Source organism: Hirundo rustica, chromosome 8 (assembly GCF_015227805.2).
Source record: "Hirundo rustica isolate bHirRus1 chromosome 8, bHirRus1.pri.v3, whole genome shotgun sequence".
Taxonomy (NCBI): domain Eukaryota; kingdom Metazoa; phylum Chordata; class Aves; order Passeriformes; family Hirundinidae; genus Hirundo; species Hirundo rustica.
Window position 1 is genome coordinate 535,426 of NC_053457.1, and position 21,315 is coordinate 556,740.

General features: G+C 41.1%; 1 long non-coding RNA gene across 2 annotated transcripts in view; it reads left to right on the forward strand.

Moving 5' to 3' along the window:
• Positions 1-10,749, forward strand: part of LOC120755920 (uncharacterized) — a 34,195-nt gene extending 23,446 nt beyond the window's left edge. Inside the window, exons 2-4 of one of the 2 annotated variants that reach the window (XR_005701931.2) lie at positions 3,976-4,060; positions 4,186-4,256; positions 10,189-10,749. This is a non-coding gene — a long non-coding RNA (uncharacterized LOC120755920). Of the gene's footprint in view, positions 1-3,975; positions 4,061-4,185; positions 4,257-5,868; positions 6,130-10,188 lie in introns of those variants that run through there. The other variant, XR_009208090.1, reaches the window with a different exon arrangement.
• The last annotated feature ends 10,566 nt before the right edge of the window (positions 10,750-21,315 follow it).

The following is a 21,315-nucleotide window of genomic DNA, read 5'->3' on the forward strand; positions in this document are numbered from 1 at the left end:
AAGAAACAGAAAACATTTTTCATGTGTGCTGGACAAGATTTGGTCTTCCCCTTTCTTATGCATGACCCTGAGAACCAGCTCTTTTTTTTTTGTCATGCTTTGAGTGACCAAAACCCAGTATATTTGCCTTAACAGTCACTATTATAGTCAAAATGGGGTTACAGATTAACAAAAAATGAAGTAAACAGTGGGCGTAGAAACAAATTCAAGATATTTAATTTTGCTTGGTTACTAACATTCCAGAAAATCTAAGCACTCCATGCAATAAATTAGTGACTCAGAAAGTATATTAATATTATCCTAAAACAGAACTGTTCATCTTTTTTTTCCCTGCTTCTCATCTGTGATGCTATATTCTCAGACGTGGAACTGAAGGACAACTCCGAGTCTGGTGGTTTTGTGGTGATGTGGGGTTTTTGTTTATTTTGGAATTTTTTGTGTCTGAAGATTACTGCTGCATCAACATCAAAATGTTCATCCATTTCTTTTACTGTAAATGAGTTTTTTCCAAAGTCCAGCACAGAGAGCTCCTGGTAGAAAAGCAGACAAGTGCAGTCATTGCAAAAAGAAACATTTATAGCCTGGGTTGTGCTGCTGCAGCAATGTGTCTCATAAGGATGACTGCCAGAATATCTGCTCAAGTGGTGTGAAGTCTCTGGCCACATTAGGTATGAATCATCTTTGGGAAAATGAAGTAGCACTAGGTATACTCAGATCTTGTCCTCTGGATTGTGCATGCCTGTGAGAGTGCTGTTTGTATAGTTTAATTTTTGCTAAAAGTAAACCAGAATTGCAGGAATCTGGTGTGTTTTAGTTGTCAAAATGCTTTAAAAATGGAGGATTGAAATATTAAATAGTATAGTTCAGAATACACTTTTATATTTATATGTAATTGATTATATTATAGTTTTGGTGCTGTTCTACCTTAAGGGGAGCAAGTTCAAAGCGTAACAGCTTGACTCATACTTGTTCTTCCCAGTTTCTCCTGTATGTGAATTCAGTCTCTTGAATATCAAGTGCTTATGTTCCCAACTGCTTTTCTGTGCAGACCATTCCAGCACTGCCTTGATATTTGTGTCCAATAGCTTAACCTGCTCTTCCACATACTCCAGACAGCCAGATGGCTCCATAATGTGCATCAGTATTCAGGCATTAAACTCACTTCAGTGGTGCTCTATAGCTCTGCACTGGCCCTTCCCAGAGCCAGAATTTCACAACAGCCATTATTACTTCAGAGCAAAACACTTCAATGGAACATCTTCCATGAAGGTAATTACAGCTTTCTTCTTGGATATGCATTAAATCGTAAGGCTGTTTTCCTCTTCTTTTTTTGTATGCAAAAGCAGTCCAATAACCTTCTTTCTTAAAAGAAATAGTGCTCCAAAAGTCCCTCATTCTGCTAGGAGTTTAGCTGTGATGGTTCTCACGCTCTGGTTTCACCATGTGTTGTAGACACACAGGGCATGTTTGGAGAGGTGAGTAGTGTGAGCTCAGAGTAAAGGTTCTAAGTCAATGGTCTTACTGGAAGAGTCCATGGGAAAAGGGTGCTCAGAATGATTCAGTCGTGCAAGTGAGTGCTTGCTTGGAAGGTTACATGGCAAGCATGTATGATGTTATTCATAATGGGAGATGGGATTTTTTCAGGTACTCAGCTTCAAGGGCATAGTGGGAACACGGAGTCCTGAAATAATGTTTGTGAGGTACAATGTTACAAGTTTTCCTAATCAAAATTTTTCCTTTCCCTCCTCCTTCCCTTTAAAAAGTTGACATTCCTGTGAATCTGTGTGCCTAAGAAAATTACAAGATACATCCAAAAAAGTAAGAAAGATTATTTAGGAAAACGATCCAATGTATTTTTGTGACATCTGTAGAAAGGTGTTTTGTTATTGTGTGGTCCTTAACTTTAGAGCTTAACAAAAAAAAATCTCTAACTCAGGCCTTGCTGATGTGGTACCAAAGGCAAATGGAGGAAAGGGGTGCGAGTACTGGGGTTGCCCCTTGCCTGTGGTATTGCTTGTATAATCACTGTGCCTCCCCATCATCCTGCTTTCTCTCCCCCCCCTACCCTAAGCAGAATGTGAAAATGTTTGTATGAATCAGTCATCCTTACCGAGTGAATGTCTGAAAAGCACCAGTACTTCAGTGATATAGTTCTCCTGAGAGCTGGTGAATCAATAATGATAAAATACTTCTTCAAAGGATAATACAACTTTTTAAGGAATTTCAAATATACGATCCCTTTTCTTATCAATAAGAGCAGAATAATGGTTCTAAATTAAATAATAGAATACCTTGTATTGTTAAAACCTTCTCATCATAGATGTTTTGAAGCTGATCTTACATTGTCTTAGTTTTTTTCTGTACTTGGAACCTGGCATGGAAAAATATTTAGGGCCCTTCTTGTGACCATTGATAATGACTTCTGATATGTTACCTGAGGGAATAAAGAAGCAGAATTCAAGGCATTGCAACTTGAACTTGGAAATTTAAGCTGTTTCCAGAGCTTGCACTCTAATCACAAACTGCATCTTTTTATACTAGTGCGTTAGGATTTAGGAGGGAAAAAATTAAGTTTTATAGGATCAATTTCATAGAGTGGGGTTGGGGAAAATTAGCCAAAGGAGGGAGTAAAGAAAGTACTTACAGAACCTGTGGTTATATTGCAAAGCAACTAAGGTGGAAGTGAGAAAAGGCACATAATTTCAAATGCAGCTGAGAGGCCCATCCCTAAGAGCCTCTTGAGATACCCTCAGACAGGTATTTTGAGAAATAATGAGCACTTGACAATTGCCACTGACAGCACCCCATTGCTCTCATTCCAAATTACTAAATTAGGGAATGTCATGCTCTGAGAGGTATATGTAGATTTACCAGCATAATTTTAGTTGTAACTTATTTTTTAATAGCTTGTTAAACTAAGAGTTTTACTGTCTGAATTTAGAATTTTAAGGACATCTATTGACTGCATGCAAGCTGCCAACTGTGAAATGAACAGGCAGTTGAAAGGTTTATTTTTATTTTTCTGTTGTGGCCCATAACATACAACAATAGCAGTGATGTGGAGGAAACAGAGCCGTAACAAGAGATACTGAGACATTCTCATGATCTCTGTTTTCCCTTAGCCTTCCTCGACCTTTGCTGTCAATTCAAGTCTTTGGTGATTGCTTTCTTATGTTGCTTCATATGATGATTCTCAAAAATTGGTCTCGTTGTGGGATTCAAATAGTTTTCAGTCTCTGGCAGATTCTCTCTCTTCTGAGTTGGAGCTTACAGACCATGTTGTCCCATCCGGTTTCTGTTTTGTCAGGCTTTTTAACTTAGTTGAGGTGATTTCTCTAAAAACAATGGATCTATTGACTGAATACAGACTATGTTTAGCTAATGCTTACAAGGTATGCATTTTTCCTAATACTATATAACTATAAGCCCATTCCCCATGAGAGAGTACATGCCTCTTTTTTCAGTTTGAAAAATAAGTAGTTAAATTATCCAGATAGTTTTTAAATCAGTTGTCACAATCTTTAACATACCCATTCAGTCTTTCCTTTCTCTGTTCATTCTTTTTTGTAATGGAAATATATTGTTTGCTGTATACAGATGATTTTTGTGTGTTGTTTATTAAGTGTGTAATAGAAATCCTGGAAGAAATATAGTACTAGGGCACATTAACTTGAAGTATTCAAAATTCTCTTTAAGAATTTTTGGTGAAATAGAATGATGTTTTTATTAAAAGGAAAAGGATTGCTCTGTGGTGTTTAAATGATGGTTATATACTACTGAAGACTTATTCATGTTTATGTACCTGTGTACCTTTTGTGTTTGTCACAATTTTACTATACTGCGTAATAACTAAAAAAAAGCATAGGACTTTGCAGTAGTAGCTGTAGTGTATCTCCAATAACTCTATTGGAGTAGGATAGATCATTTTGAAGCCTTTTAAGCAGTTATTTTATTCTACTTTTGGTGTGTTTTAAGAAAGGAGCAATGGTCCTGGACGTCCTATGTAAACAAAAGGCTTTGATATGTGAAAAAGGACTACCTCCCTTGGAATAACCTTCAGGTGGGCCCAGATTTCCTTAACTGTTTGGTTTAAAAGAATTTATTATGCTAATTTTAGTTTTTCAAATTTTGCTTAATGAACTTTTCGTAGGAGAGTGTTCTTTACTGCTATTAAATGTGTTCTAGGAGTTTAAACTGGACTGTTAAGCCCGAGATCTACCAGGACCCACAGCGTGGAGCACAGAGGATGGATGCAGGTATTGCCATCTTCTATTGCCAGAGCACTGCACAGCAGAGTCATGAAAGAAAAATCTCTTTTCATGTGCCTGTGCAGGGTAATGACCCTGTCAGAGCTGTGCTGTTCAAACATAGGCTGAAGGCTCTGTCTGTCTTTGTATCCCTGCATTTGGGGGAATAGGTTGTAGAAGTAGCATAGCAGAGTAAATGTTGTGAATCTGTTCCACTGCTCAGCTTTACCTGCTGAGATAATCAGCAGTGTATTGGGAGGATCAGTTCCTGTTCTGAAAGCAGGCAAATGTGGTGTGAAAATAAAGACTAAATCTCCAGTCTTTCCCTTTACAGCATCTTTGCTACTGATACAGAAGTATTATCAGCACTTCGTTGTTTGGCTTATTATTATTTTAGTGATTATTAAATAAAGGTGACATTTGGTGCATTTAATTAAACTGGGAGTATTTCATTCCCCTTTCACAGGCCTTGCCTTGCAGGAAGTAAACCTGCTGCTGCAACGCTTCAGGTGGCTGAGGGGATGGGAAACATTCTTACTTCCTTTGATAATGGAAGGTTTTGGACACCTCTGATGATGACCTCTATCTTACCATGAGGCAGTCAAAGAATATTGCATTTGGTAATACTTTTAATGGCTTATGAATATGGAAATCTGTATGAGTTACTTGTTAGATAAATGAGGACAAAATTATTTATCACTTTTGTTCCTAAAACTACCCTTGAAATAACTTTTGTATCAGATGCACATATACAATCCTAGCAATACAATATCAGTAATGAGGTATTTAGAAAAAAATTAATTTCCCTGTTACTGTGCTACTGCATAATTTTTAATGCTGCACAGAAATTTTTGGAGATGACAGTCAAATACAATTTTAAGGATAAAGATAAATTACTTCCTACAAGAAGGCCTGATTTTTCGTTAAAGCTTAGGTAGGTATAATGATGCTGGTTGAGTCACAACATAGAATTTTGACAAAGACATTGTAAGAGGCTAAGAGAAAAGATTTTACAGTGCACCAAAAATACAATAAAAACCCTCATTATAACAAAATACAGTAAAAATATAGTAACAAAAATATAAATGAGCGTTATTGCAACTAAGGCGAACAGATGTAACTTTGAGGAGAAAATTGTCTTAAATGTCTCTTCAATTTACAAATATTGAGAAAAAAGTTTGAAGACTGCAAGCCTCTGCTAATTTTGGGGGAAGTTTCTTCTATACTTGAAGATAGGTAAGACATAAATTTGCGGGAAGAGACATATTAATTTTGTATGTTTTTGTAGAATTAAAATTTGTTCTACAGAGTGTAAGTTGGAAAAATGCCACAATCTGGATGTTTTGTTAAATATGGACTGCCCAGCTATTTTGGTGTGCATGTTGGAAGGACATTGTTAGGTTGTCCTGCAGTGTGTATCCTGGCTTTCCTATATCTGGTGGCCCATTTAGGATGTTTGATCCCTGTGTGGCATATAAGGTTTGAGTAACAAATGTGTTTTAAAGAAGTAAATTGGGGAAAGGAGCCTGCATTGGGCCTGACAAGAATACAAACTGCGTCAGGTTCCGGCTATGTTTCTGAGTGCTGCCAAAATATGGATAAATGTTACTTTTCTGTTCAGGGCTTTGACATGTGAGCATAGAGCTCTGCACTCCTCCCGCTGGTCACTGCTTGGGTTTTTGATGTGGTAGCATTCCTTGACTGTTTTGAACTACACTTGCATCACTGAAGAATAATCCACATGTGAAATGGTATATTTTGTCCGCTGGTTGAATTCTTGAACCATTTCAGAAGACTATTTTTCAGTGACATTTAATAGACTGTTTGTGCTGGATACAGCAGAGGCAAATCCTCCATGTTAGACTGTCGGTGAAGCCTTATTTCGTGGTCCTTTTAAGCTTTTCCTAAGAATGGAAATAAAATGTGATTACTGTCTTTATTCTGGTACATCCCGTTCATTCAAACAAAATGCTGTAAAATAGCTCATAAACTGCCTTTTGATATTTAGCTTGTTGTGTCTGTGAAGTGCTAATTATTTCCCCTAATTATATGATTTAATGGTTAAATGTTCCAGTATTAATCTTCTGCCATAAAAAGATTCCTTGCCTCCACTCAGGGCTCTCAGATGGCTTCTACAAATTAAAACAAAGAAATCATTCACATTGGATATCAATGGAAGCAGCTGCCACTGACTTTTCATTTGCATCTTTTAATAACTAAGCTGATTTCCTTACCAGAGATAATCTTTTAGGTACATAAAACCCTAATATCTCCAGTTCCCAAGTAGTTCTAGAGTCAAATAACAAGATTTTTAGCAGCTATGAACTCTTGGAGGGCTGAGACAATTAATTAAAGTGTCTTGATTCCAGTTGTCTGAGAACTTCCTCAGCAGCTCAGGTTGAGTTGGACAGATCCAGAGTAGCCAGTGTAGATTTATTTCTTAGCTGTGTAGTGTACAGTGGATAAAAAGTCCACATAAGAGAAGCAATTTCCCCAACAGTCATCAGTTGCAGCAGAAAAGCTAAAAGCTGAATGAAAACACAAACTATATTTTTCCTTTGGATCATTTTTTAAATTATTTTGTCACTGAGTTGCACTGAAGAGACAGAGGACAAACAGCAAACATACTGTGGAGCTGCTTGTTTATGAATCTTGCACCTCCCTAAGCATTCAATAAAATGATTGTGTGATGAAAAAAATTATTTTTCCAAAGAAATTAAATTAAACTACCTGGATTAGTTGGGGGGTTTAGGGGGGTTTTGGTTTTTGTTTGTTTGTTTGGGGTTTTTTGTTTGTTTGTTTGTTTGTTTTCTTCTGGGAGTGTTTCTCTGATAGAACATGTAAGGAATGCTTAACACTGAAAGGATTCCTCAGAACTACTAGGGCATGCATACATATTTTTTAATGTACACGCACAATTTCTCTTTCCCCTGTAGTTTCTCAAATCTGAACACAGAATTTTGTCAATGGGACAGGATTTCTATGGCAATTGTTAAAAAAATCAGTGTATGAAAACTATCAATCACTGAAAAAATACTTAGAACAACTTGTCTGGCATTGGAGGTTTTTAACATGTTCTTTATTTTGAAATTTTTCATCCTTTAGCAGAGAGCCAATAAACGGGACTATTATGGGGGTACAGCCTGAGAGGATGTTTGAATAATTTCTTAACAAGACTGTGCATGAGGATCCCAATGTACTTAGGTATTCAGCTTGAATAGGTCGATTGGAAACACAAGTGTCAATTAGCTTTCAGACTAAAACCTATTTGTGTAAATCCTTATCAAGAAATAAGAAACTATGTCATTATGGAAGACTGTTGAATTTTTGAGAATTTTGAGAGATTTAGTGCTCTTCCCTTAAGCTTCTCTTCTGTGAAGCCAAGCTACTGCTTCTGAAGTGCTGCTGCAGATCTGATACTTTCTCACAGGGTAGTTATGAGTTTTCTAATAGGGACACAAGTTTGAAAATGCTGATGAATTTTCTGTTAGTAGCATTTAGGTTTTGATCTGAGTGTACTTCACACATGACACAGCAGAGGACCAGTGGTAAGGATTTTTCTCTGGTCATGTCAGCTGAGTTTTGCTCCCTTGGAGGTGTTGGGTTTTCCTCTGCACAGGCAGAACAGCACTCTGAAAGGAACAGCCTTAGAGTCTTGCATGATGATAGTTGCCAAAGGCATCAAAGTACTTGCAATCTAATTTTGTTAAAAGTACATAGTAGTTGTGTGTATTTCCAGTGCTCAAATAACTGGGCTTGAGGCAAGAGGATGAGAATAAAGTATGTCCTAATCTCGTACTTTTTCTAGGCTATGGGCTGTTTTTGGGCAAAGGCTGACTGGATGTGTCAGTAAAAACTCGGAGAGCCAAGCTTGCATCTCTCTTGACATTGCTCACCAGATCACCATGTGCTGCATTTCCACAGAATTTGTGAGACACTCACTCCTGTGGTTATCGGGCAGAGGGTAGGTAGCTGTGTCCTGTAGCCTATAAAGTCAGAAACCTGACGTTTTGAACTGCTTCACTTCCCTAGGTTGTCAGTGCTCCTTTGATACAAGCAGATCAGTTCAAGAACTATACAGGCAGCAGTTAGGTGTGTTTTTGCTGGGTGTTGGTGCTGCTTTTCAGTTCTTGTAAGAAATATCAAATTGTAATAATAAAGACCTGCACTCAAGTTCATAATCGTCAAAAATACATACTTTTTTGGCATTTCTTATTAGACTGTTAATTCCTAAACTCAGACTGGGTGGTGTCTGACAATTGCTTGCTTGCTCTTATGGTAAGCCCTGTGGTTGATCAGAATTTCAAGTTTGTTTATTGTTGACATGATTCCATAAATTTTGATTATGTTGATTACTGCAGTGAAATTTCCTCAGTACATTGCATCTGTTCTTCACATCTTAGTGTTGATAGGCAGTCACCTATACTCTCATGATGTTGGAAGTAAATTTCTGGTTCTTTGATCAGAGAGATTTGAAATTCATTGATAATAGTCTTTGAACAGCAGAGAACTAGAAGGAATTCTGAATTTTGAAGTCTGTCTTAATAGAGATTTTTCTGTAATCAGAGTGACAGAGAAAAAATGCTCTGGAGGCTGAGAATGGGACAGCCTTTTTAAAGATTTAATAATTTATAATAATCCCCAGGGAAAAGCATTTTCTTTTCTGCCATCTTTTAGTTTTAATTTGTCTTATTTTTCAGCATTTTAAACTCCTCTTTATAGTAGCAATCTATTGAGTTTGGAAATCTTTGCTATGCACAATTATAGAATAAATGCTCCATCCATTCATCCATCTTTCTGTAAAATGTGGAAATCTTCTGTAGCTTCATCCCTTCCAACACCTCCCATTCAAAAAAGTCAAAGAGAATGTTGGGGTTTGTGGGGGTTTTTTGTCTTAGAAGATTTTTCCCCATAAGTCGCTAAGAGACTAAGTACTGGTGCTTAGATAGTGCTTGACCAACACAAAAGATGTGGCAGAAAGTCGGGAGGGGGAAGATCACACAAGTTTTGAGGGAGGGAAAAGGACAGGACTGGGGGAGCTGGGGGCTTCTCCTTGCTCTTGGCATCAGAGAGGATGGCCAGGCTGCTGCTTGTTGAGGGAGGAGTCCACTGTCAACAAAGTCCCATCCTGGGAAATCTACCATCATCTGCTCGTGTGCCCAGGAATTCAGAGCCCCTTTGCCTGCCCTGCTGGAGCTGGGCCAGCCCTGTCCAGCCGTTGCGGCTCCTTCAGCACTGCTCACTTTGCCAGGACATTCCCCCTGCCTGCCGGGGACATCTTGCCATTCCAGCCTCCAGCCCGGGAGTTTCCACTGTTCCAGCTTGGTGCTCCCAGAGTCCCAAGAGATCAGACTGCCCCAGGCTTAGTGAAACAAAGCCCCTTGAGGTTCCTGGTTCTGTTTATTATTAATGCTGTAGCTGTTGTTGTTTGTTTGCCTTGTTATACTTACTAGTAAAGAACTGTTATTCCTTTCCCCATAGCCCTGTCTGAAAAGCCTCTTTAATCTTCTAAATTATAATAACGTGGAGGGAAGGGATTGGAATTCCCCATCCCTAGAAGAGGCCCCGCCCCTCCCTAGCAGATACCTGTCTTTCAAGCCAAGACAGAGACATAGACGCCTCACTGGATAGTCTGGTTTGATACCCAAAACTAACCGGGGGAAGTTGGTACTGTCCACCCTTGTCCTTAGAGACATATTGAATTGTCTGCAGTACTTACTGTGTCAAACTACATTGATTTCCAGAATCCAGATTTCACAGCTAGAAAGACTGCATTTCTCTCCATGACTCACATACTAATGGCATGGAACAATTAAATAGGTATGGCAAAGCTTACAGAAATGCAGTGAGAGCTTTCAGTCAGACTGCAGCAGCAGAAGGGAGGTTAAGAAGAGGTTGCATGTTCAGTTTTTTGTTTTACTTGATGGATTTTTTTTTCCAGAGCTGACATACCCAAAATTCACTGAGCCTTAGAATGGAGCAGCAAACAGAACAGCTGTTGGATTTCATACTGAAGTTGTTTCAAAGGAAGACACTTATTTATAATGCAATTATTTGAAGGTTTCTTATGTGGCACAATGGAAGAGAGCTCTGTTGGTGGAAGAGAGAAGGAATTTGTGTTCACGGGATCAGCGTCTGTGACTTGTCCTGTGCTGAACTGCAGTGTGGGTGGGCAAAGGAAAGCTTGCAGCTAAATATGTAACCTTGTGGTTTGCATCCATACCTTATTGCTGACAGAGAGCTACTGTAAACTGCTGCTGGGTTAAAAAATTACGTGGTTACTCAGTGCTTACAGTTTACATATCTGAGATAGAACAGTTCATTATTATTCAGCTGGTGAAATAACCCTTTTTCTCTCCCACATGAAATCTATATATTTTTCAAATGTAAAGATGATATGTTGCTATATATGATTGATTTTTCAGGCTCTCATGCAAAGAAATGTTTCCGAATCTGTTGAGTGTTAATTAAAAACTACCTTTCTGTGTTTCAAAGTGTTTAACATCGTATCCTTTGGAGAATGTTTTTATGTGTAAACAGCTAGGATTCCTGATCACAACTAAATATGAAGATTTAAGGCAAAAGTTGTCAAAATGCTGGAAAGCATGGTGGATCAGGTTTTAGTCGGTGACACTACAGCCGCTGGCTGCAAACAGACACAGTGAAAAGGTCACTTGCTTGGGCAGTCCTTCACTTCCTTGCATTCCGGGGACACATTAGTTTAGAATCCTTCAGGCTTTAAGTGACACATTTGGCCAGCTGGCTTTCCTTCCAGTCAAAGGCTCCCAAAAATTAATGTTTGGCATTTGTAGTAGAAACCACATACGGTTTAATTCATTACATTTTTAGAAATAATTCTTGTTTCAAAGGGATTTTTGCTTTACTTTGCTGAAGTTGCTGCAGCATCTTAATTTCTGGTGGGTTTTTTTTTTAAATATTGAAATGAAATCTAATTTTCAAATAACAGCCTGTTGGAATCTTGAGTGGTTGAACAGGTGTGTGAAAAGAACTCACAGCCCAACAGAAAGGTTAATGCTTTCTGTTTCCAGTTAGAAAACCCTGATTAACTTGGTTTTGTGGTTGGAAAGGTACCTAGCTCCCTACATTTCAATGATCTATCTTGTTTAGTTCTCTATTGCAGACAATTGTTTCTTGTACATTGAAGGTTCCACGTAGTCTTGCCATGCTATTAAAAAAACCTCAAGCAATTAATCCAAAACCTAGCAAAATTCCCCAAACTGATGTATCACTGCCAGATAATAGAGCTGGTGTCCTGCTCAGTGTCTTAGTGCAGTACTTTTAACAATACTGTATTTTTACTGCACAATGCAGACCAAGGACATTGACCTGTTGGAGCAAGTACAGGGGAGGCCACCAAGATGATGGGAGGGATGGAGCAACTCTCCTGTGAGAAAGGCTGAGAGGATTGGGTTTGTTCAGCCTGGAGAAAGGATGGCTTAGTAGGGGCTGTTGGTGTATTTCACAAACGGGATGGGACTGCTGGGTGACAGGTCAGGAGCTTTATTCAGGCACCAGTCTCGGCTACAGGGCAAGATACAGGAGGTGTTACATGCTCTCGAGTACCACAGGCAGCCAAAGATCTCTTTGTTACAGGGCATTTTAAAAGTTTTCCAGCTAATAACATATTGCTAAACCTTATAAATAGTTGTTTTAGCCAATCACTAAAAGCACATATATACCTGCTTCAAACAATGCTTGCTTGTATGCTTTCTATTAACAATGCACAATATTCTATTATTAAGCTTAAAACCTTCTACTATCTTACTAAACATATTTTTCTGCAGACTTAGGGTCTGTCTTAGCCATCAAACTCAAACTATTGTTTCGTGTCCTTGCTTGCTGTATTATTGTATCTTCTCTACTTTCATGCTTTGCAGGTGTAGCTAGCTCCAAGTTCTCTGCTCTGTTTCTGAGGCCGGCTTTCACAGCTCCTGAATACAGTATTTCCCCACAAGACTAGATGACTGCCGATGGCAAAAGTAAAAGAGTTTTCTCTCTGGCTTCTGGTGGGATTTTACAGCTTTTATTCTCAAGTCCTGCTTGCTTTGCTGGAGACCTTTCCCAATGGTTCGCCGATGCCAGAGAGACCTCATCCCTCCCCCATCGAGGCTTTTTCCCCCGGGGGCGTGGCCCAGAGGCACCACCCAATCAGGGAGAAGTGGGAGGGGAACAGAGTTAGGTTACATTTCAGTGTGGGGCATGGGCACTACTGGGCAAGGACAGATATACAGAAAAAACATTACAAATCCGATGAAATATAAACCCAATTAATGCATTACAACACCTGAAGGTCTTCTTACCTTTACTATTTCCCACAATTCCCCCTCTCAGTACAACCACAGAGAAACTCTCTTAACTTTGTAGCTTATTAACTACCTTGCGTTATATAGCTCTACTACAAAACATATTTTTTCATCTAGCAAAACTTTACAAATTTTTTACATAAAGGCACATCAGCAAAATTTAAAGTCTCTCACTACTTAATGTATTTCTTTTTGCTTGTTTAAGGTTCCTCTTTCGCTTCCCTTAAGCATTGTTATTTTAAACTACAGCAATTTTAATACTCTAAAAGATCTGGTCTATTCTAACGACATAAGTCAAATCTAGTAGTAGCTTCTATTTCTTGTTCTAATTTCTCATCCATTCCAAGGTCTTAATTCAAAGCCTTCATCTATGTCTATACTTGCATCCACCGCCTCTTTAAGATTTTGAGAACTTTGTGATTCCATTTCCTACATTCCTCCCTTGTACGGTTAAAACCTCTTTGATAGTTTTGTTGATCATTGGTTGAACACACCCAAGTATACAAGGCACTACTACCAATATCACCACTGCAACAATCAATACATACAAACCTCCCTCGCAAAGCTCCCTTAACCAAGGTGCAAAGCTCCATCTTTCAAGCAAATCATCTAACCATGATCGATCATCTCTTTTAATTCGAGGTGTTAAATCTTCCAGCTTTTGTATGCTTTTGTGGATAGATTCAGAGTGGTCAGACAAGTTTGTACAATGTAGTCCTTCAAATTCCTCACAACCATGTCCACGTGCCAGTAAAAGGAAATCAATTGCTGCTCTGTTTTTAAGGGTAGCATGTCTAATACCTCTGACATCAGTCAGCATGTCACTGATTGCAATGGATGTGGCATTGGTTTGTGGTGTTGTCGTTGAGATGGCCACAGCATTCGAGTGCTTCATTAAAAACTTCTGGGGACCTTGAGTTATCAGTCTCTTGTTATCTATAAGTCTTTCTAACTTTTTCTATGTTGTACTCCCATTAGTGGCTGCATACAGCTCTGGTTCTTTCTTCCTTCCTTCTGCAGTTCCAGCTCACTGCTTCCTCACATGGCTGCCTTACCCTGTCCATCCCTCATACAGCATCTTACCATTTCTGTCCTTCACACAATCACCTGTCCCTTCCCCCCTCACAGCACAGCCAGCGAACTCCAACTAACTACTTCCACCAGCTAACTCACTCTTTTATCACCCACAGCTGTGAGGGCAAAGCTGTTCCCATTCTTTGGTAATTAACACAGCTGTAATATATTAGGGGCAAGAGTACCGTCAGCACTATCTCTGCTGTTCTCCCAGAGGCTTGTTTACTCAGCCGACATCCAAACCAATCTAATGGTTTCAATGTCATTGCTGAAGCAAGTTGGGGTAGTAGCAAGCCTGCTGAAGCCTTTCCACACCTTTCCAGGGTCTGAAGTCACTCTTAACAATTTTCTTTATATTGATGGGCAAATCTTTTTCCTCTGTGTTTTTTCTTAATGACTGTTTTAGCACTAGGTGCTAGCACAGTAAGTTGTCCAGTGATGCCTGGAACACCTTCGAGGTGTGATGGAGTGCCTTGCCAAGCCCTATCTCCACAAATGAACCAGTATCTTTTTTGTAATTCTCATGGATATTGGTCAACCCCAGAAAAGTTACTTCCTGAGGCCTGGCTTTTCACAGCTTCCAAAAGTCTTCTTACCTATACTATTTCCCACAGGGGTGACCTAATTGGGGCCTTCCAGTACCTGAATGAAGCCCTCTAAAGAGATGGAGAGAGACTTTTTACAGAGCCATGTGATGACAGGACAGTGGGGAATGAATTTGGATTAAAACTAAGGACTAACTTCAAGTTCCATCTGTTGTTGTGCATTATTTGGGTTTATATTGTATTTCATTTTTATACTGGGTTTGTAATGGTTTCTTCTGTACCCCTGTTCCCCTGGAAAATGTATCATCGCAAGATTTGTTCCCTGCTCCTTTTCCCCGCCTGTTCTCCCACACTGGAATGTAATCCAACTCTGTTCCACTTCTCACCTTATCCCTGATTGGGTAGTGGCTTTGTCCCCACTTCTAGCCCCTTTCCCCTGGATAAAGCCAGGAAACCACGTGGAAAATTCCTGTTGGCTGAAGAACAGGGACTGGGCTCGAGACCCTGTGGGGGCAGGACCACAGCAGAAAGTCTGAATAAAGCCAAGATTTCCCTCAGTTCAAGTGCAGACCCTTCCTTTTTCCATCAACAAATGCCTGCCCTCTCTAAAGGAAACATTCACAGCCATTCTGGGATTCTTTGGGGCTCTGAGGAAGAAATCCTTCCAACTTGTGATTAGTCTCTCAAGCTAGCCGGGGCAAAAACGGGGCTCCGAGAGAGAGAGACACGCCTCAGGTGACGCCCGAGCGTGGTGACCAAATGCACAAGGGGCTCCCAGAAGGCTTGAAAACCATGTGTGGAGTATGTGGTCAAGGAACCTCATGCAGGCATGTGAGTCCAAAAACATGGCCCATCCACGCACAGAGACAGACCTGTCAGGCTTGGCATTTGCTGTGGAGTCTCTGAAACACTGGACTCCACAGAGAGAGGCTGTGGTTTTCCTTTGGACTTAAAAAACCCTTGGATTGCTGCGAAGAAGCCCCCTCAAACGGCAGGATGCTCCCAGAGAAGGCCAACCATGTGTTTGTGGACAGCTGACCCTGGGAACTGAAACTGGAAGCTCTTTTTGCACCAAAAGGGTCAGTTTCGGGCAGAGGAGCAACTGGGAAGTTTTTTCGTCTCCACGCTGGAGTTGGTAAGTAAAAAAAATCTTTCAGAGGTTTTAAATCTCAGGGAAAGGTTTTTTCCTTTGGGGGAAGGTTCTCACCTTCAGGGCAAACCTTCAGGGTGCTTTTAAAAGCAATTCGGTTTAGGCTGCATAGCCCAAGGGGTGGAAAAAGTAACAGTTTCTCATCCCAGTTTTTTTTTTTCTCTCTCCAGTGAGGTTTTTTTGTTTGTTTGTTTGTTTGTTTGTTTTTGGTTTCCCAGTTGCAGTTAAAGGGGACACAGAAACTTAAAATCTGAGCCAAAATTGGGTGCTAGGCTGTCTGTGTCTCAAAAAAGAGTCTTTTATGAATTTTTTAGTGCCTTGGATGATGGTGGGACCCATTGTTGAAACAAACAGTTGAAAAAATTTATACACTGCTTGTATACTTATTTTCCACATGCATCATTAGGACAAATAAGCTTCCAGGAATTTTGGGAGGCTGTTGCAAATAAATTGGCTGAATCACGCACTCCTAAGGACACAGAAACTGCAAATTTTGCTCTCTGGAGCTTGCAAATTCAGCTTGCATTGCAAAACCAAAATGGAGTGAGAAGACAGCCAGTTCCTGAGACTTTTCCCCAGTTTCCTGAGTTTCTCCCGCTCCCAACCCCAAAATCCCTTCCCCGAGCTCAGGTTTTCTGAGGAAAGCAGCCCACCAGACAGGGCAGGGAAGCTGCAGCTTCCCTGGCTTTTCCTGAATTCCTGAGTCCCCCTGCTCAAGTAATCCTGGCCAGATTCCTCAAGAAACCCCTAAACTTTCCCCAGATCTCCCTTCTTCCCCAGTTTGTAAATCCCATGTTCGGTTTACTTTTGCAGACAGTTTAGGTGCTCAAAACCCCCATTTTAGTGATCCCCAAGCTAATTTCATTTCTGGGCGGGGGGGGTCACAAGATGGATGTGACCATGCTACATTTTTGTCCTTTGTTCCCCAAAATGGCAGAAGCCACGAGGAGCCTCTTCCTTTATCTCTCCCTCCTTCTTCCCATAATCCCTTTCGTAACCTGAGCAACCCTTTCTTCTCCCCAGACCCCTCCTTCCCTTTGGTGCCGCCTCTGGTACTGCCCTCTCCTCCGACTCCACCCCCTACCCCCAAACATCTGCCCTCCAACTCCACCCCTTGTGAGTCAAGCCTCCAGCCCCTCCCTGCTCCTGATTCCCACGGTTTCCCTGCCCACAATCCCAGTTCCCACGCCCAGGGGGGTGGTGCGGGAAGGGGCATCCAGGAGCCATGCATGGTTCCTCCCAGAAGCAGGAACCAATCCCGGCTTTTCTGCCACCCCTGTCACATACCGATGGTCAAAAAGGGGCGGGGGGGAGGGGGGGTTTGTCCATGGTGATTGGGACCCCTTCCCCCAACAAGTGATTAGGGATTTATTCAAAGCTCATATTGAATTTGGACGCAAAAGTGAATACTTTAGCAACCTTTGAAAAGCAAATTTAGCAGGAAATCCTATAGTTCCCTTTGACATCCGGCAGCTTTTCTCTTCCCTCCTGTTGTCCACGCAGTTTAGGCTTTGGGAAGGAATATGGGAAAAAAGGTTAAGGGATTTACTGCCCGAGCTTTGACACAATCCTGAAACAGCTGTTGATAATAACAATTTGCCAATTTGATAGAACATCTATGTGGTGATGGTGAATGGGTCTCAGCACTCAAGCAGGCTCAGGAAATTCTTTTAGCTGTTTTGGAGCGCATTAAAGATGCTTTTCCAAAGCATTCTTTTCAATCCAGCCCGATGGGTCTTTCCAACCATACAGTAAAATAAAGCAGCTTCCATCAGAACCTTTCATAAAATTTGTGGAGTGATTAACTAGAGCTATCGAATTGCAGGTTAAGAAAGAAGGAACCTAAGAACAGGTCCTGAAGGAAATGGCTTTTGCCAATGCAAATGAATATTGCAAGGAAGCCATCCTCAGCCTGCCCATGGAACTGGCTCCAGCCTTATATGACAGGCTCCAGGTGTGTGCCAGGAAGGTTCCCTTCATGATAGCTCACCAAAGCCACAGTTCCAGAGGTGCATTCAAGCCACCTCAAAGAGCCGCTGCTGCAGACACCGTGCTTCCTGTGCCTGTGCCACGACCACTGCCCAAGAGAAGAACAACATGTCTCCTGTGCGATCAGGCTGGACACTGGGCACTCCAATGCCCTTTAAAGAGACAATTTTTGGACTTTCAGGACAATGGGGCTGGGGGGTCTTGAGGGCCCAAGGGGAATCTTTCAAAAAACTAAACTATGAGCACCGGTTTTGCACAGCGTGCCGACATAAATCAGGCAAGTCTGAGGAGAGGGGAGAAAAAACTGGGAAATGAAAATGCTAACCTAACTAATCCTGCTTTAACCAGTTCTGCTTCTCAGCAGAAGTCACCGGATGTGATGGTAAAGGATCCAGCAACCAGGGAAACAGAGGGTCCTCATGATCTGGTCACCTGGGGTCGTGGGTGTCCCGGTGTGTCCACACCTTCAGGTCTCAAGTGGGTGCCGGCCAAGTGGGTGAAACCTTTCATCCCTAAAAGTGCAAAGCCACCTACAGAAGCCCCACAAGTGACCAGTGCTGCCTGGAGAAGGAGAAAGCAGTGAACCCTCTCCTTCTAATTATCCTTTTTCCCTTAACAGTGCTTTTCTGAACAGTTTGTTTGCACTAGATGTCATTTTTTGTTTTTCAGCTTTAAAGGTACTCAAGATCCAAACTCTGAGCATCTCCCATGGACTGAGCCTTCCTCCTCCTCAATTTAATAAGAAAGAGGGAGATGGTGTGCATTATTTGGGTTTATAATGTATTTCATTTTTATATTGGGTTTTGTAATGGTTTCTTCTGTACACCCTGTTCCCCTGGAAAATGTATCAGCCCGAGATTTGTCCTTGCTCCTTATCCCCACCCATTGTCCCACACTGGAATGTAATCCAACTCTGTTCCACTCCCACCTTATCCCTGATTGAGTAGTGGCTTGTCCTCGCCTCTAGCCCCTTCGCCCTGGATAAAAGCCAGGAAACCACGTGGAAAATTCCTGTTGCCTGGGGGACAGGGACCCAGCTCCTGACCCTGGAGGTACAGGACCACAGCAGAAAGTCTGATTTAAGCTGTGATTTCCCCCTGGTTCAAGTGCAGACCGTTCCTTTTTCCATCAATGGATGCCTGCTCTTTCTAAAGGAAAAGGTTCACAGCCGTTCTGGGATCTTTGGGGCCCTGAGGAAAAAAATCCTTCCAACTGTGGTTTGTCTCTCAAGCTAGCCAAGGCAAAAACGGAGCCGGAGGGCTCCAGGAGAGAGAGAAACACCTCATCCATCCAAGGCCATTCTGTGATTCTGGGAATGTCTCTTAGTGCTTGTGCAATATAGTGGAATGTTAAAAATTAGTTAGTGGACTGTTGCTTTTCAACGATTGAAATTCTTCATGTGTCACACAGCTTTCAGATCCCTCATACACTCCCTAACGTGCTTTACGGTAGTGCCTTTGGCTTCACCCTGCACCAGTTGCACACAGGTATCATTGTTTGTCATCCTTCTAGTTAAACAAAGGCTGTGATTGGGCTGATGGAGTTTGCAAAATCCAAATCCTAATGATTTGGTTCCATGCCTATTCCTATTGGAATCAGCAGTATGGAATGTTGGAATAAACTAATATTGATAGTTATCTCTAGATTAAGCCAGTTTAAAAGTTTTTATTCACAGCTGGCTCATGGCAGCCTAGTAGTATTTAAAGATAGTAACACCTACCTAAGAATGCCCCTTTAAAAAAGTCTTCTAATAAAGTCTTAAGAGGTTTTTTTTAAAAATACAGATCTCTAAGCAGTATTTGTCTTCCATGCAGTAATAATTGTGGTTGACTTTCTGTGCGGTAGAAAGATTGATAAACCCAAGTATACAAGTAGACGGAGATGGTTGAGAATGAGGATTTCCGTTTTCTGAAGAGGAAGCTGGAACGGCTGAACTGCTTCTGTCCATCTTCCCCTTTATGTAGGTCATTATACTTTTTTAGCCTATTGGAATTCAGTTAAAAATCTTCTGTGAGAAATCATCCTACCTATCTTTAGACATTCAGAATATGGAAATGAGAAGGTGAGGTAATCATCTCCTACTTTTGGGCAATAAATAGAAATAGGCTTTTCTTGAGGGCTGTGTATTTGACCAAAATGAGACAAATGTCTCACAAAATGAGACATTTGACCAAAATGAGACAAAACATGAGAGATGTTTTCCTCCTGTCAGATTATTTTGAATTGCTAAAAGATTATTAGGGGTTGTCATCCTGCTTCTGAAATGCTTTAAGTGGGTCTCTGGAAGCTTTATTTCCCTTCAGTACAGAGGGGACTTCTGCACATGCTTGCATCAAATTTAGCCTGACTTAGGGCTGTAGCAGAAACAAGGAGTCCTAACCTTGTGCTTGGCCTTCCCAGGAATGTGTAGGGATTCAGCAGTGTCAGTCAGGTCATTTCAGTGGTCAAAAAGCCCAGGAGTTTCTGGCAGATCATCTGAGTAGTTAGGGTTGCCTCGTAGCCCTCTGAGGTTTGTACTGGATTGCAGCAGGGAGTAGGACAGCCCCAGCTGAACATGGTTTGGTTATGTAGGGCCAGAGAACTGCCCTGTTCAGCATGGAGATGCAGCTGGATGAGCTGATTGTGGGAAGAGTCGTCCCTAGGCTCTTGACTTCGGTCCTCAGCCTCTCACCCAAAGTATGTGTGCAACACATGGTTTAGGCTTACTGAATTGAATATGCAAGAGCTGCAGTTTGGATGCTCTGAGTAGGAGATGGACTGGGTGGGCCCCAGAAGGGAAGACTTCTTTTCATCTTACCTTGTCTCTTGTGTTCTGAGCTTTGAAGCTTTGTGTGTGTCTGGGGAGGAGCAACACTGAAAAGAAACTTGCAGTTTGGCTGGCAGATGCCTGAACAAAGCAAAAGAACCTGTGTGCAGTTAATTGGGCCAAAATTTAAGCCTTAGGAAGTGAAAGGGATCCTTTCTGGGAATCAAAACTGTTGTGACAGGAAGGTATACCTGGAGAGGGACAGCAGAAGGGTTTACCTCACATCAGGCTTTGCAGGTTGTGGGTTTTGAAAGAAAGCTAGAAGGAACCACTCTGGATTCAGACATTACATTGAACGTGCTCTTGTGTTCAGTTTTGTCTGTCCCCTGAGCCTTGGGACTTTGCTTTCAGAGGCTTTTGGAGTGCTTTTTTCTAATACAGGGCTACTTAAAACTGAAGTTTCGGGTCACATTCCCAGCTCTAGACTGTGCTAGTTCTTGGCCTTTAATATGTTGTACCAAGTGTACAAAATAACCATGGATTATCTTTTTGAGAGCAGCAATGAAAAGTAACTGTTTCCCTGCTATGTTTTGATATTATTTCTTCCTTAAGTGTATGGCAAAAATGAGCTGAAATGCTGTTGTTTGTGATGTACATTCTCTACTTTCCAGAACTTCAGAATTTATAACTCCTTTTATACTTTGTCCTTCTACAGAGTGTTGTTTAAGCCATGCAAAGTGTGTCATCCATGTTTGGTAACAAGCTCTGCAACAGCTTTTTAAGATTATATTTAAGGATCATTTCGGTAAGCTGAGGCCAGTCTAGTGCCATTTAAAATACCTGTCTTAAAGATGAACTCTCCCTGGCAAACTCAAGATGTACTGTTCCAGGTTTTGAAGAAACTAGCCCTCCTGTAAACTCTGAACAGCTGGGAGTCTGTGATCTTGGCACTGTATTCAAGTTTGTATCTATCCAATTTTTCCAGTTCTTTTGAGGAAAAATGAATCCCTCATTACTTAAAAGAGCAGCTTGACACCTGAATCCATTTATATTGCAAATCTGGCCACCTGAGTCTTGTAGGTGTGTTTTCTTCAGGGCACTGAGCAGCAGCATCATTCAAAGTCACCCTTCAACACAGCTGATGTTTCAATTCTTCATATAATGGGACTGTCAGCTGGAAGCCTTGTAAGTTTGGAAAGAGAATTAACTAGAATAGTTAAAACTAGATGTAGGCAGCAAT